This window comes from Melopsittacus undulatus, chromosome 10 (assembly GCF_012275295.1).
Source record: "Melopsittacus undulatus isolate bMelUnd1 chromosome 10, bMelUnd1.mat.Z, whole genome shotgun sequence".
Taxonomy (NCBI): Eukaryota; Metazoa; Chordata; class Aves; order Psittaciformes; family Psittaculidae; genus Melopsittacus; species Melopsittacus undulatus.
Genome location: NC_047536.1, coordinates 25,577,552 through 25,592,328, shown reverse-complemented (window position 1 = coordinate 25,592,328; position 14,777 = coordinate 25,577,552).

The following is a 14,777-nucleotide window of genomic DNA, read 5'->3' as shown; positions in this document are numbered from 1 at the left end:
AGGAACATGAATGTTCTTTCTCTTTGACCTAACATTCTTCCGCTTTCTGCTCTGAAAACGTTTTTCATAGATCGCATCAGACAGTTATCCATTCCACTTTATGACATTAATGAAGGTGAAGGAGGCCCTGATTCCAAGTTAAATTTGAGTTTGTTTTTCCAGGGGAGCCCCACATTCCCAGAAGCAGGCTTGTTTTGTCTTACAATCTTTACCTTGCATTATAAAACAAATGCCAGGATGACAGAGAGCTGCCTTTGTAGGTCAAACAATTGTAGAGAAGACAGGGAGAGGCTGGAGGGGAAATGCCTGATCAACCAAAAAAGTACACTAATGATTTCTAAAATGTCTTAATTGCTTCGGCACAATCTCCAGCATCCCTTTCATCCCTCACACAGGACAAATAACTCAGTCTAATATTTCAGAATTAGCAACTTGCTGAAGTAACCAGACTATAATCTTCCTAGTCATGGGTTAGGATTTTTGAGGTCTCAGCAGCACACCACAGCTTCTTTCTTTAAGTGTTTTGTGTAACTGCAGGCTTATCTTCAAAGAGCAGATGTATGAACTATCATTTTTGATTAAAGCCATCTAGTTGGAATAAATACAAAAAATAATCATCTGTTCACTGCAGTTAGAATCATCTATTTTAAATACATTTCCATATTCCCTTGGCTGTCCAACCCTTTTTTTTTCCCTACTTTCCCTTCTTTTTGCAGCTTGGAATCCTGCCACATTTGTATTTTGTACTAACTACTTAGGGTCCTAATTAGCAGAAATGGGAAGTCAGCAGGGTACCAGCCAGCAAGGGAGGGTTTTTTCTTCATTGGGAAGATGTGCAGCATGTGGCATGGATCAAAATCTTTGCATCCCATGCAGAGAACAGCGTGATGTGAATTGCAGAGCAAGGTAAATGGGAGAATCTGGGTATCTTGGAAATCTGTGAATTGACAAAAGGTACCAATTCACATGTTTTAGCTACAAGCAAAATGAAGGGAGTTTTGCCAGTAGTAAGGCAAATTAATCCAAAATTTAGTATTTAAACATGTGACATATTCAGAACTACCCTGCAGTTGTGCTTTGTGAGCCCACAGCTGCTCTGCACAGCCCAGTCCCATTGACATCTAGGGCTAGATAAAAACGAGAGATTTGGATGCCACAACAGGTATCACAAAGTCTCACTTTAACTGCCTGGCCCCCACAAGAACTCCAGAATTTTCCAGAACATGGAGTTTGCTTACAGAACACAGGGGGAGCTAAATGTCTCAGCTAAGGTCCAAAATTACCAAGACGGGAGCTCATTTGGCAGTAGTGTTAGTCACGAGCAAATGACAAGGAGAGATGTATCTTCTTTACAGAGTGTGCAATAGGGGACACTTCTGGTCCTTCATCCTGTCATACTGGGATATTTTCACGGGACTAGAAGCATGGTGTTTCTCACTAAGATGGAGCTGTGTCTGACAAGAGTTAGAGATGACGTTGAAGCATGAAGGGCCAGAACAGAACTCATATGAGTGAGATTCAAAGGCAGAAGAAAAAAACCCAAACAGAACAACAAAACCAAAAAACATCAGAAAATTATAGAGACCTAGAGCCAAGCCATGGAGAGCCATCCCTAGGAAAAAGCTAGGGGAGGACCAAAGAATGTACAAAGAACAGAGAAATAGTTCTCCATTTCCTGATGCAAACCTTTGTGCTCATTTTCAGCACATTGATTTTTGCAGCCCACACCTACCAACTGCACAAGCAGCAGTGGGTTGTAGATGGCAAAGCTGTTGATTTGCATGTGTCCAGGCATTCCCTGTGTTATTCACTGCTTAACCCTGGCATTTGTAAAAATATGGACAGGAAAGAAAATCTAGAGAAAATCACCTGCCCTTCATGGGTACAATCTTGCTACTGCAGCGCTATGTGTGTTTCTGACTAGTCTGTCTGTCCCTCTCTGAACAGAAATATAGCAGTAACAAAAGATGCAACCAGGAAAGTAAGAACTGGAAAGAACATGTGGGTTGCAAGGTCAGACTGATCTGAGGAATGATATGTCTTTTCTTCTCGCCTTTGAAATATATATCTACTGAAGCTGTGATTCCTTTCAACAGACACTCAGAATAGCAAGGAGGATTTCAGTTCTGCAATGGGCAGGAAATCCTCTTGGGAGTAGACATAATTTTAGATACACATTGAACTGGTATGGACAATGCCAAGGACAGGTGCGTTTTTCACATTTTTTAATACATATAAATAGATCTATAAATTTGCTTGTTTGTAACCAGCCTGGTGGCTCAAAGTCTGTTCTGCTACCAGAATATGTTTTATTTCTGTCTTCTGCTAGTTTGTTATTCTTCACATCTGCATAGAACATAACACTCTTACAGTCTTCATTCTTAAAGAGGCAGCATGCTGTTTGGGCAGAGAACATAAACCAGCTGCTCAGATCCTGCCCAGATCCTGAAGGTTGCTCAGAAGGTTGCTGCCTCTTTCCGTTGGGGTTTAAGGCCAGAAGGGACACAAACAGTGAGTCTGACCACATTGTACAAGCCATAGCATTTCACCAAGTGCTTTCTGCAGCACAGGCAGCTTAAGCTGTGCTTTCAGTATAGCTTCTGATCTTGCAGTAACTTCCAGAGAGAGGTTATGTCAGTGGGTAATTGCCTTCATTGTATATGTGTAGACGCTGATTTTCACAGCTGGGCATGGACAGTAAAGAGCTGTTTTTTCAATAGTTTTAGTGGAAGATGTTTGTCAAAACACACAGACTCAGTGGAAAACTGAGTGGCTTTTACTGCTGGTCAGACTGATGGCTTTGGTGCAATTTGCTTGTACATTGTCAAAGGGAAATATGATCCTTGGAATTACAAGTATGGTCCTTTGAAGTTACAAATGTGGAGCTGTCAATGACATTCCAAAGGAATGTTGAGCACTGCTCGCTAATGAAACATGAGTTATGATAATGGTTGGTAATGATATTCTTAGTATGCTAACTGTACATCCAGTATTAAAATCTTATCTAAGCACTGGAAGGCACTAAAAGGTGTCAGACTTCTAGGGGTCAAGGTTTTAATCTGTGGTGAGGTCTGGTTTTACTGTAGATGCAAGAGGAAAAGAAAGAGAAGACAGGATAGGCAGGATTCTGCTGACAATAAACAGTAGAAATAGAGAAATTTTTTTTTGCTTTCCCTTTTGAACAGTTTTGGGTTTGCTTTAAATTCTCTCACTCTCACTTTTCTCTTTTTTGCTGTTTAACTTCAGAGTTTATGAAGTGACAGAGGTTTCTTTGGTCTTTTGCCATCAGAAAAATACTGAATCTGTTTTGAAATGTACAGAGTGGTATAGAAAAGAGAAAGGAATAACAAAATACCCCACACTCGCTCTTCCTTTCTGTTTAGGGACAAAAACTGCTGAGAAGACAGAAGTAAAGCTCGAATCAGAAAAAAATATCAAAACCTTGAGATTACAGAATTTGAAGAAAACCTTAAAAATTAAAGAATTAAAGAGGAGACTTCACAGTTTTGAAGACATGGCCCTTTTTCCAGTTTCATTTGAAAACCTGCCACAAGTACTATTCCATCTTTGGTTCAGGAGGACACACACCAGGAGGGAGGAGCTCACACTCTGTTCCAGTTACAGAGTTCAGAAGGTGGGAGAATCAGTCATGTGGGTCACAACTATGAAAGGAACAAATTAATGAATCTTTGGAAGCCACACGGTTTAAATTAAAAATTCCAAATTACACTAAAGCCAAGATTTATCTACCTGAAACACAGACAATACTACTCAGTAGAAAGGTTTTATTTGACCCAGTTGTACTAGGTTTGCTTCATTCACTTCTCTCTGATGTTGTGCTAGCAAGATATTGTTATCCCCATCAAGTTACATGTGATGAGTGTGGTGATGAAACACTCCTTTATATCTGCTGTATGTACATTCAGTACAACCAACCATGTTGGGCTACAAAAATAATAATACAGGTACCTAAAAAGAACAGATTCTGTGGTCTCTTTATCACTGTCTTCAGAGTGACTCTGGAACAGAGTAAAAAGAGTGGGTTATAAAGATTTCTCTAATTAGAGGCATGAATATTCTGATCAGTTCAGAGCTGTTAGGCAGTTGTTTTTATCTGCTTAGTGGAATGCAGTTCACAGTACTGAATAATCTCAGCCACCCTCCCTGTTTCTGAGCACTTTGTAGGAGGTTAGATACTATTAGGCTGTCATTACTCTGCATTACAGCAAAGCTGAAATCTCTTGCGAGTTTCTTCATGGAAAAGTTAGTCTGTGGCAGGAGAAACATATCTTTGGCAGTGTGGGATAATACCATGAATGACTGAAGAGCTACACAGAGTGAAGAAAGACAAGGCCAAACAAAGAGAGCTTGCAAACTGCACTCTCCTCTGAGTTATGGACTTGAGTATTAAAGCTGGCTACTAGAAAAGCGTTGTGGGCAGTGACAATAACGGTAATGCTCCAGAACTCCTGCAAGGCCAACCATGGGCTAGATGGAACTCCTCAGAGGAAGTAAAATATTTGCCTTGGTGCAACAGTTGTGACTTTGACCAGAAGGTGGGTGAGAAGATTCTGCTACAGATCAGAACTCCAGCATACACTGTCTCTCTTGGAATAATTCCCCCAGGATGACTGTTTCTTCCACAGGTACTTTTTTGTGGAAGAGACTGCCCAGTGCTGCTCCTGAGCAAGCAGGGTTAGTTCAGTTCATGTCCCTCTGTAGGCAAACTGCAGAGCTGATCTCACCCAAGGGCCTTTGTCTGCTTCCCCAAGGTATGAGTAATTTTTATCAGCATCAATGTACTTTAATCTTGCAGCAGGGAGACAGGACCCTTCATTGTTATTTGCAATGGAATGGCAAGGGCTATGGGACAAGGTGACCAAAGTAATGGCAGACTCCAGAAGTTATTGTTCTTATCCATTGTGTGGGTTAAGTATTGTACTTACTGTTATACCAAAAGGTAAGAACTAGAATTATCTGTATATTTTAACTGTGTACCTTAAGGAGCTATCTAATTAGCCCAGCACAATGTTAGCACATTAACTACACTTCAGCAGACTGAGAGTATTTATTACTGAGAGAACTCCTACCAGAAACCCTGGAATTTTTACAATACATTTTTGTCCATACTTTTTGGAGCAATAATAATGTAATACCACACTCCCTCCCCAAATAGCTGCAGGGTCCCTTTTAATGAATAGGAACAAACAAACTATCCAGCTAAGCCCAGAAACATGACCCCTATCAAAAGCAGAATCAAACAATACCCTGAAACAATCTACATATACAAAGAACAAACTTTTCTTGTTCTTCCAAAGATCAACTCAGCAGGTATTTGGCATTCAAAAAATCCTACAACAACAGAAATGATCTGTGTGGAAGAGGTTTTCTTTAGCATTATTGTTGCAATTATTTGGAAAAGGGGGGGGGGGGGAAGGAAAAGGTTTAGAAAACAATTCTGGAATATTAATCTCGGCAGCACTGTGTACAGCCAGTGCTCCTGTGCTCTCATTCAATGCCAGTTTATAAAGCCTGATGTTTTTAATGTAGAACTTTTTTCAGATCTCCTGGCCAATCTACTACCAGCTCCTGTCATCATCTATTGTGCAGTCAACAGTGGCATTTTCCATTTCTCTACAAAACAGTATCTGATGACCCCAGCACTGTATCAGGCATGGAAGAAACTTACCCTGAGCTCAAAAGGAAAGGACACAGCCAGACATAAATGGTGGGCCTAGGGGGAGACCCTGAGATGCTTAGTTGCCCCACACTAAGTACCATTGGTTTGTCATCCTTCTATCAAGACCAGAGACTGAAATCTGAAATAACTTGGAAAATCCCTCCAGCTCCCTTGGGGTCAGGCAGGACCTTTCCACTGGTCCACTGTGGGAGTTTCATGGGAATGAAGACTGGAAAGAAAACAGAGGACTTGGCAGCAAGGTGTTCAAGTGATTATCTCCTTCATCCCCCACTGCCTCACAGACTGCCAGGGTCCAAGTGGCACGGCCCTGCACCACTCCAGCCATCAGATTGCCACGTTAACCCAGGGCGGCTGGGGAGTGGCAGCTCACCGTGCTTTGCCTCAGTACAACACTTCCATCGAAGCTTGTGAAAGCAAGCAGTCCCTTTCAGCTGCCCTTTTCTCCCAGTAAAACTGAAATTACCTCTTTAGACTCTGAGTGCCCTTTGGCAGGGATTGTCTCACATAGGTGTGCGGCAATGAGTGCGCTGATCTTCTTTAGGATATCAGTGTACCACTATAAGTCAAGAAATGCCATGTGTGCATGACAGAATTTATAGATCCCAGTGCTGGTTTTAGTAGTTATGACCTTTAGGGTTTATTCGCACACTGAGCTCTGAGTACTGTCTACTGCTCTGCGAAAGTCACTTCCCTTTCTGGTCACCTATACTTTTATCTCATGTTTAGAAGCATTAAAACTAGTGGAAGCAGAGGCCAACCCATCAAAGCTCGGTGTTAGGAGACTGGAAGAGTACAAAGAAACCAGCACTGAACCTTGAAAGTAATACAGATTGTGCAGGCTACCCAAGATGGTGTCTCCTAATTGCTCCTGGTGCAAAGAGTTAACATTCCTTTAGACAGTATTAAGAGATGAGATGGGAAGGCAACAAAAATATTAAAGAACCTGCTAATCCCTCTCAGAGCTGGAGTTTTAAAGCTAAATGTAGTCTCCACATCAGTAGTTTCAACAGAAGGATTTAAATTTGCTATTTTTTATTATTATTTATTGTTTTGTTGTTTTTTTTTTTAATTTTTATTTTCACTAGGAGACCTGACACTGCTCATCTTAGCTTAGATCCAAATGAACTCAGCACTTCCTCTGAGTGACCCTTTCTCTGTACATGGGTACCATCACAACAGTCTGTCATGAAGCAGCTGCTACCATTCCATTCACCACTTTGATCCATCAGAGCTTGGGGGTTTTAATTCTGTTATGAAGCCTGTATTGCTCACGGGTGCTCCAGAAAGAGGATGAGTAATAGGGTGAATGCGTGTTGGCTTGAGTTGGGTGGCTTAGTCTATAGAGGAATTACTGATTTGAAACGAGTCCAAATATGAGTCATCCTGCAGAAGTGTTACATGGAGATTCTTATTTGCAATCTTGCAAAGTGCTGAGGGCCCCCGAGTGTTGCAAATAGAACTGGAGCACGTTCAGTGTGCACCGTTCCGACAAGGAACCACTTGGGGTTTGTACAGATGCTGAGGGCACCCGACCCCTGGCTCAGCAGCCGGGAGCACGGCCGGGCAGCAGGCGGCGGGCAGGGGAGCACTGCCGCCTCCGGACAGCGCGGCCCACAGCATCGAGTCGGCAGTCACCGCAGGGGCTGGCGGCGCGGAGCTGCGGGACTGCCGCAGAGGTCTGCTGCGAGGTCAGCCTTAGTCTACAGCGGTAACTGAAGAGTGGTAATAAGAGGTAATCACTTCAGCTGAGTGATTTGATTGTTCACAGCCTGCCTTTGTGTCAAGGAAAGCGCTCAGCCACTGGTCACGCACACACCCCCTTCTACAGCTCTGCCTGAGGGTCAGAAGCATCCTCTGCTTTTGGAGCCAACACAACCGAGCTGAACAGAGCAATACAAGATTTTACATGGACCAGACTAAGTAACCCATCAGTCACACAGATAACGGTCCTGATCTGATCTACAGCCACCAACCAGGGAAACAGAGGGTGTTCAAAACTATTTTACATCCGATTTGAACTCAGCTTTGCCTTCTCTGCACTTCAGCAGCCTGGGCTGCATTTCTCAGGGTTGTGACTCTGAAGCATACTGTCCAAACCCTCCATCTGAACACTGCTGTGGGGAGGAGAAGGGAGCAGCATGCATTTGTCTGGCTTGAGGCTGATTATTGAAACACAGAGGCCTGCAGTTCCTGAAGACTCAATGGGAGAGAGTAAATAATTTTTCCTGGCAGATTTTCTTTCCCTTCCCAGCCTCCTAATCATTTCTTTGCCTTGGCTGCTGTTAGACTGAAATGGATTAGGCTGTGGGAAAGAGTAGCTACAGCAAAGAAATGCACATGAGGGATCTGCAGGTAATGCATTTTCTGATTATTGCTGCAGTACTGCATAGGCTGATGTTCCTTTCTAGACAGATGCAAAGACTACTCTGGATGCTGGAAATACTCAGCATCTGCTTCAGTTCTGGAAGGATAGAGAGTTTTTTCTTTTTTTTCTTAGTTACCAGAGCAGGCTACTAAGTATACGTCTTTTTCCTATTAAAGTGAGGAGGTTTTGTGTTCCAGTGCCCAACTGTCCAGTGTGATGAGAACTGCCAAAAACTATAACCCAGGAAATTTCATTTTCCACAACATTTTAGCACTGCCTGACTCGGTGGAATCCCAGCAGTGAGCTGTGAGCAATGATATATGAAGTGAAAAATGTTTGCCCTCCCTCCCAAGCCTCTCTGCACACTGCATAGATTTCCTGCTCACAATCCATGCTGAGCTCATGGACTGTGCTGGCAGATTGAGTTCCAAAGTAGATGCTGGCTGCATGTTTGCCAGGTGGGTTTGATACCACTGTGACCAGATAGATAGCAGATGACCATCTCAGAAGAAGTTCTCCCTGTTGTCAGCCTTACTTTCAGATTAGAGCTTCCCAAGACATAATACAAAAATACTGACTTGAGGTCCAGGGTTCAGGATAACTTGCCTCAAATTTGTGTTTGCTTAGTCCATGTTATAAGGAAATAGCTTTGTATCTAGTCACAGCATATCATATTATGTAAAGCAACCCTGAAAACGGCCTCAAATGCCATATTCCAAGGGAAGTAGATGGACTATAACGAAGTTTGTCTGGCGATTGGAAAGCTTGTGAGTAATGTGAAAGTACTTGGAACAGGGAATAATGTGGTTTACTGTAGTACGGATATGTACTAAGTGGTCCTTCTGAAAGCTGTTCATGTGGAACAAATGAAGCAGTGTAGCAGGTAGGCAGGTAGAGTTCGTAATAAGCCATGGCAGGCTTCCTTCAATGCCTTTTACAGCTTTTCACTACTCAGATGCCATTTCTGCATTCAGAGGTTAGGATATAATGGGATGTGCAGATGCATAGATATTTTCCCTTCTTTTGACTGACTGATTTGAAGAATAGGAACCACAGGCTCTGTGCCACAAATGGGAAAGGCAATTCTTCAAGCTTTCATGAGAAGTTATTTACATTATTGGTTTCAGCAGTAAAATGTTGGCTATATTTATGTTTACAGAAGAAAAAGTTAGGTACAAACTTTCGAACAACCATACAGACTCTGAAAAGGTTTTGAGGTTTCTTCCCCCTTTTCTCGCATGGCAATAATATTTGCCAAGTATGCAGTGGGTTTATTTTTTACTCTTCAAATCACACAAAAAGGTCACCAATTAAACTATCCTCCCCATATGGAATTCAGCAGAAGCAGATCAGTAGTTAAAATAGAGATTCTCATGGGGGTCTTCTCCAGATCTTTATGTTTGGTTACTTTAATATTTGAAGTCTACTCTGAGTATCCAGTTTAGCTGAAAAGAAGTCACAGACCTAATGGTTTTTCAAATTTGTCTGTGGTTTTTGTGTTTCTTTCAGGGCACCACAGTCCTGTTTATTCAAAGGTCACTGTGCTGAAAGCAATATCTGCAGATAACAAGAAATACTGAAGACAGTCACAGAGGGTAGAAAAATATGAGGCCCATAACCCTTCACCTCTATTCCTTTTTGGTCTGTCTATTGGTTTTACAGATAAAAACAAAGGAAATTCTATTGTCTTGAGTTTGCCTGTGCAAAATAAATCAGATTTAATTCTTGGTTCCTTCCCCCTCTCAAAAGTGCACACTAGATTCTGCAGCAGCAAAAAGGCTTTGATTCTGTTAACCCTTCCATGGCTCATGCATGCTCAGCGACCTCAGTCTCCATAAAAATCCATAGTAGTCACATAAAAATTTCCAGTATTGACACATCTTAAATGAAAGCCAGTTAACACTGTAGGTACAAAGAAATCTCTTCCAGTGGTAGACTAAAGTAAAGAAGTAAACTTATACCCTCTCAAATGTTTTGATTAGACCATAACTTGAAATATGCTTTGAATATAAGAAAATCATTGGTCTAGTAAAAAACTCTTCCAAGATATATTTGTCAATTGCAAACACTAAACACTTGTGTACATGGCTGGAACAGGAAACATGAGTCTGCAGACACAGCTTCCGCTGCTCGAGGCTATTCCCAGTAGCACCTAATGTTGAAATGACATGACTATATTAGGTCACATGAATTAACCAACGTGGCCTCTTGCAGGCATCAGTTCTGTTTTGGAGAAGTATTATCTATAGTATGATAATGACCTGGTGGCTGCTAGTGGCTGACATACTGCTGTGTAAAGAGGTACCACTGAAATCAAACATGTCAACAGTACACAAGATGTCAGCATCAAGCTACCTTCTTCGTGATTTGCCTCTGACTCTTGGAAGAGGTTTCAGGAATAGGGCAAATGCAGAGGTCATCCAACCATAGGCTGGCTGTGAAGGTTCTGGATCTCCCTTGGGTTCACATGCCTTCCCATCATTTTGTATATACAGATACAGATATATACATGTTGAACGTGTATATGTGTATATATATGTATGTTTGCAACATCTTTTCTGGGATTGTTCTCTTTTACAGTCTGCAGTGTTATGTAATGCTCTTGGATCAGATTCACACTGAAAATAAATGTCTACTGTAAAGAAAGCTGTCTATCCCTTCAGAGAGAGTAGTGTGGATTTACAGACTGAGCATGCTGGTAAACTTTTTCCATTCATTACACCAATGAAAACGTCTCAAGAGAAGTAGAGTTTAGGCAAGCAGTGAACTAGAAAAGCAGAGCACAGGAAGCTAACATGTGCAGCAAATTCAGCTTGCGGAAACTAGACATTAATATTTTAAGACTGTAATTTGGGACCCACAGCTGATAAGGTAGAATTCGATACTTTTGGTAACGTGCAAATTTCCAGTGGAAGCCAGAATCTCATATATGGAATTAAGCAGAACATAAGCCATTTTACTGACAAGAAACATACCCATGTTGACAATAACCAGCATCAGTCTCCTGAGGTAACTTTTTTTTTGGGTGTATCTGTCCCACAATCTCCTCTGAGGCCTTCAGACAAATCAGAATGTCCTTTGAGCACTTGCCATCAGCATTAGGCCTCTAGACAGGCTCACCCTGCTCAGGGTGATCCCTGCAGAGGGAAGTGGACCACTTTCTCTCTAACCAAGCACTGATCTGAAACAGTTCTGTTCCAGATAGGCCTACAGAAAAATCCCCAGTGCAAACTGCTTTTTAACCCTTTGTAAAAGGAGAACAATATTGATTTTCCAGGAAAGTGTCTGTTTTCCTTAAACTTTATTGTTATTTCATCACAAAACAATCAAGGTCTAAAAAAAATTACTGATTTTGTGTTGTCAGTTTTCCAGCCAAAACAGTTAATAAAGTTTGGCAGGTTTTGACCTTGCAAGAAAAGTCTTGGTTTTCCATGTAAAGGAAACTTTTCCCAGGTGTTGTTAAATTCAACAGTAAAGCAGCAAATAAATTCAGCTGCAAAAAGGCAGCTAGGGAAAATGTGAGCCTACTGCTGGCTGGGGCAGGGGACCTTCTGTGCCTCTGTCTTCGGTGGTTTGATTTGTCTTGAGGAATCCCAGGCTAATGGGAAAATCCCAAGCAAGGAAGACTTACCCTGGGTGGAGGAGGATTAGGTTAGGGAACATCTGAACAAACAGGGAACCTAATAATGTGCACGCATGAAAGCTGAGGGAGCTGACTGATGTCCTTGTAAGGCCACTCACAGTTATGTTTGAAAGGTGATGGCAATTTGGAGAGATTCTCCAGGACTGGGAGAAATCAAAATCAAAATCTCAACCCAAGAGATCCTGGGAACTACAGGCCTCATCTTGATTCCTGAAAAATGATGGAGCAAATAATCCTGGAAACTATTTCCAAGCAGATGAAGGACAAGCAGGTGATTAGGGATAGCCAGCATAGATTTATGAAGTGGCAGTCATGCCTGACAAACCTAATAACCTTCTGTGATGAGGTGATGGGCTTGGTAAATGAGGATGTTGTTTACTCAACTGTATTAAGGCTTTCAGTGCTGTCTTCAATAACATCCTCATGGGGAAACTGATGAAATACAGGAGATATATATAGATCTATAGATAATAGACATATATGCACACACACATACAGGAGAGAAAGAGAAATGAGAAGGTAACGAAGAGAAAGGACTCATGCTGTTTAGCAGTACTAGTCCCATGCCTTTTTTAATGGCTCAAAGAGGATATGAAAACCTTGTAAAACACTTGCATGGGGCAAGTAAAATGTTGACGTGGCTGAACCAAAATTACCACTTGTTATCGTTTCCTTCATCACTGTTACCATCATAATAAAAGGAAGAGTATTAGGCAGGGTCTATAGGATGGCAGCACAGATGGTCACATAACAGATCCAGCATTTCAGATGACAAAGGCACATGCTGCTTGTCCAGACTGATGTTAGCCTGCAAGTTCATTATTCTCTCTCGCCTCTCTGCCTCCAAATAGTGAAAGGTTTCCTAATCTAGCTAGCCCAGGGAAGAGGAAGATGTGTGAGGATGAACCTGACTTCAAAAGAGGCTGACGTCTATCTACCAGAGTGGAGGAGCAGCAGGTTGAAAATAATGAATGGTTATTTTCAGTGGGCCTGAATCGTGGAATAAGAAGTCCCAAGATCTTGCCAGGAATTAATACTGACAGCAGTAGCTCCATAAGAAGATAGGGCCTAGCCCCTCAAAAAGACATTACATAGCCTTCCAAATCCTGGGATCACCTTGCCTGGGGGCTGTGAAGAGAATGTAATTCTTGTTTGGGCTGCAGGTGCTGAAGGCATCATGCATAACATGTTTCTGACTTGTATTCGGAAGAAGGGAATCATTCTTCCCATTAGTATCTAGTGATTTTTGAGAAAAGAGTGAGAGCAGAACTCTTTGCACCTTGGCAGCACAGCCACGTTCCTGGCTGCCACTTCACGGACCACCATAGTACAAAACTCCCCAGGATGCCCCAGGGTCAAGGACCTGCCTAGCAGCCCACAACATACACTCTCTCTGGACCAAACTCTGAGGCCAGGCCACAAGAAGAGAATTGTACAGTACTGTGCAAATACAGTTTGGGGTGGGCTAAGCACAGAGCTGCAAAGGCAAACAGATGCTAACACTTGCATTAACACTCCCCAGAGCACCCTGGCCTGCAGCTCCAGGGGATCTCCTCCCATGCTGCCCTTTGAAAGTGAGGCTTGTAACAGAAGAGTTACAACAGTGTTTCAGCATTAAGAGTCATTAAAAATGAAAAAAGTCTGTCTACCTAATCACCAAAAATGCCAATTTGCAGAGCCTATTAAAGCTCTGTTTTAATGCAAACCTCTCCCATTTTTAGCTTGAGACTTACAAGAAGCTTTCCGCAGTTCTGTAATCCTGCCAAAACCCTGCCTTTCTTTCATTTGCTCTCTCCCTCTCCCTTTCTTCCTTTTCCCACCCACATATTATTTACTCAGAATACGACCTAATTACAGTTTGTGCTTATCTGAAGGACCTGCACTCCACTGCTGCAGCTAAGGGGGTAGGCTGAATTAGGATGCACAAAAGATCTTGCTAGAGAGAGAGAGGGAAAGAGTGATTGTTAGACTTGTTGGAGTCATAAGCAGAATGTATTAGGGCAAGGCAGTACCTCCTTGAGTCTTGGATCTAAATAGTTGTCACTGCAGGTCTGGAGTGTGGCTTATTGTTTTAGCCAAAGTCAGTTTCTCCTCTATTAAATACAGTTGTTTTTTTTTTTCCTGGCCTATTCCTACTCACAAGTAAGTGGTGATTTTGCTGGAAGCAATGCCGTGTCCTTTGTTGCTAACCATAATGACGGTGTTTGCTGTGCTTCAAGCCAAGATCCTAAAGAGACTCCAGGGACATTTTTTTCCTCCCTGTAGTCTCACAGAACTAGTTTTACTTTTCTCTTTTTTTAAGACAATGTGAAAGAAACAAGCAAAGCACAGCATCCGAAAATGGATGAAGGAAAAAACGTCCTTTGAAAGAAATCTCTGTGACTCTGGCAAGGATGAACAAAAGGGAGGAAATGGGAGGTTAAGAAGGACAGAGCATCTGCTCACATTGTGATTGCTGTTTCCTTCCAAAATTCAAGCTCTAGAAGGCCAGAGCTCTAGTTCTGACTGTGAATACCTTGGCTTGTGTCTGATGCTCTTCCTGCACCCACTGCCTTCAGCTGGAGTTTTGCCACTGACTTCCTTGGAAGTATCATCATGCATTAAAACCTGCACTGGTTTAGTCTTAACAATTAAGGATTGATAAAAATGATCCCTATTACCTCCTGGAGAAGGTAAACTAAGTGAAACATGAGCACAATATACTGCCTAACATCTTTTCCTGCAGCTAAAGGTCTTACCCCTTCATTCAGTAGTCAAGGCTTTCTGCTGTGGTTAAGTCCTGACCATCACCGAATCCCACAGCAGCTTGGTCAGCAGTTCTCAGGCATCCCTGCTAGGCAGGGAAATACCTTCATTTGCACAAGGACTCATTTTTCACAGGTCAAGCAGATACACACATGAATAACCAAGGAAGCATGTCTGTGCTGCATCTTCCCTCATACAGACCTCTGCACATCTGGGACAGTGTTATCGTTACATTTGAAATACTACTCAGTGCTAGAATCCCAAATGCTTTTCACCTTATGGAGATTTAAGGAAATGAGAACTGCCCAGGGGAATTTTAGTCT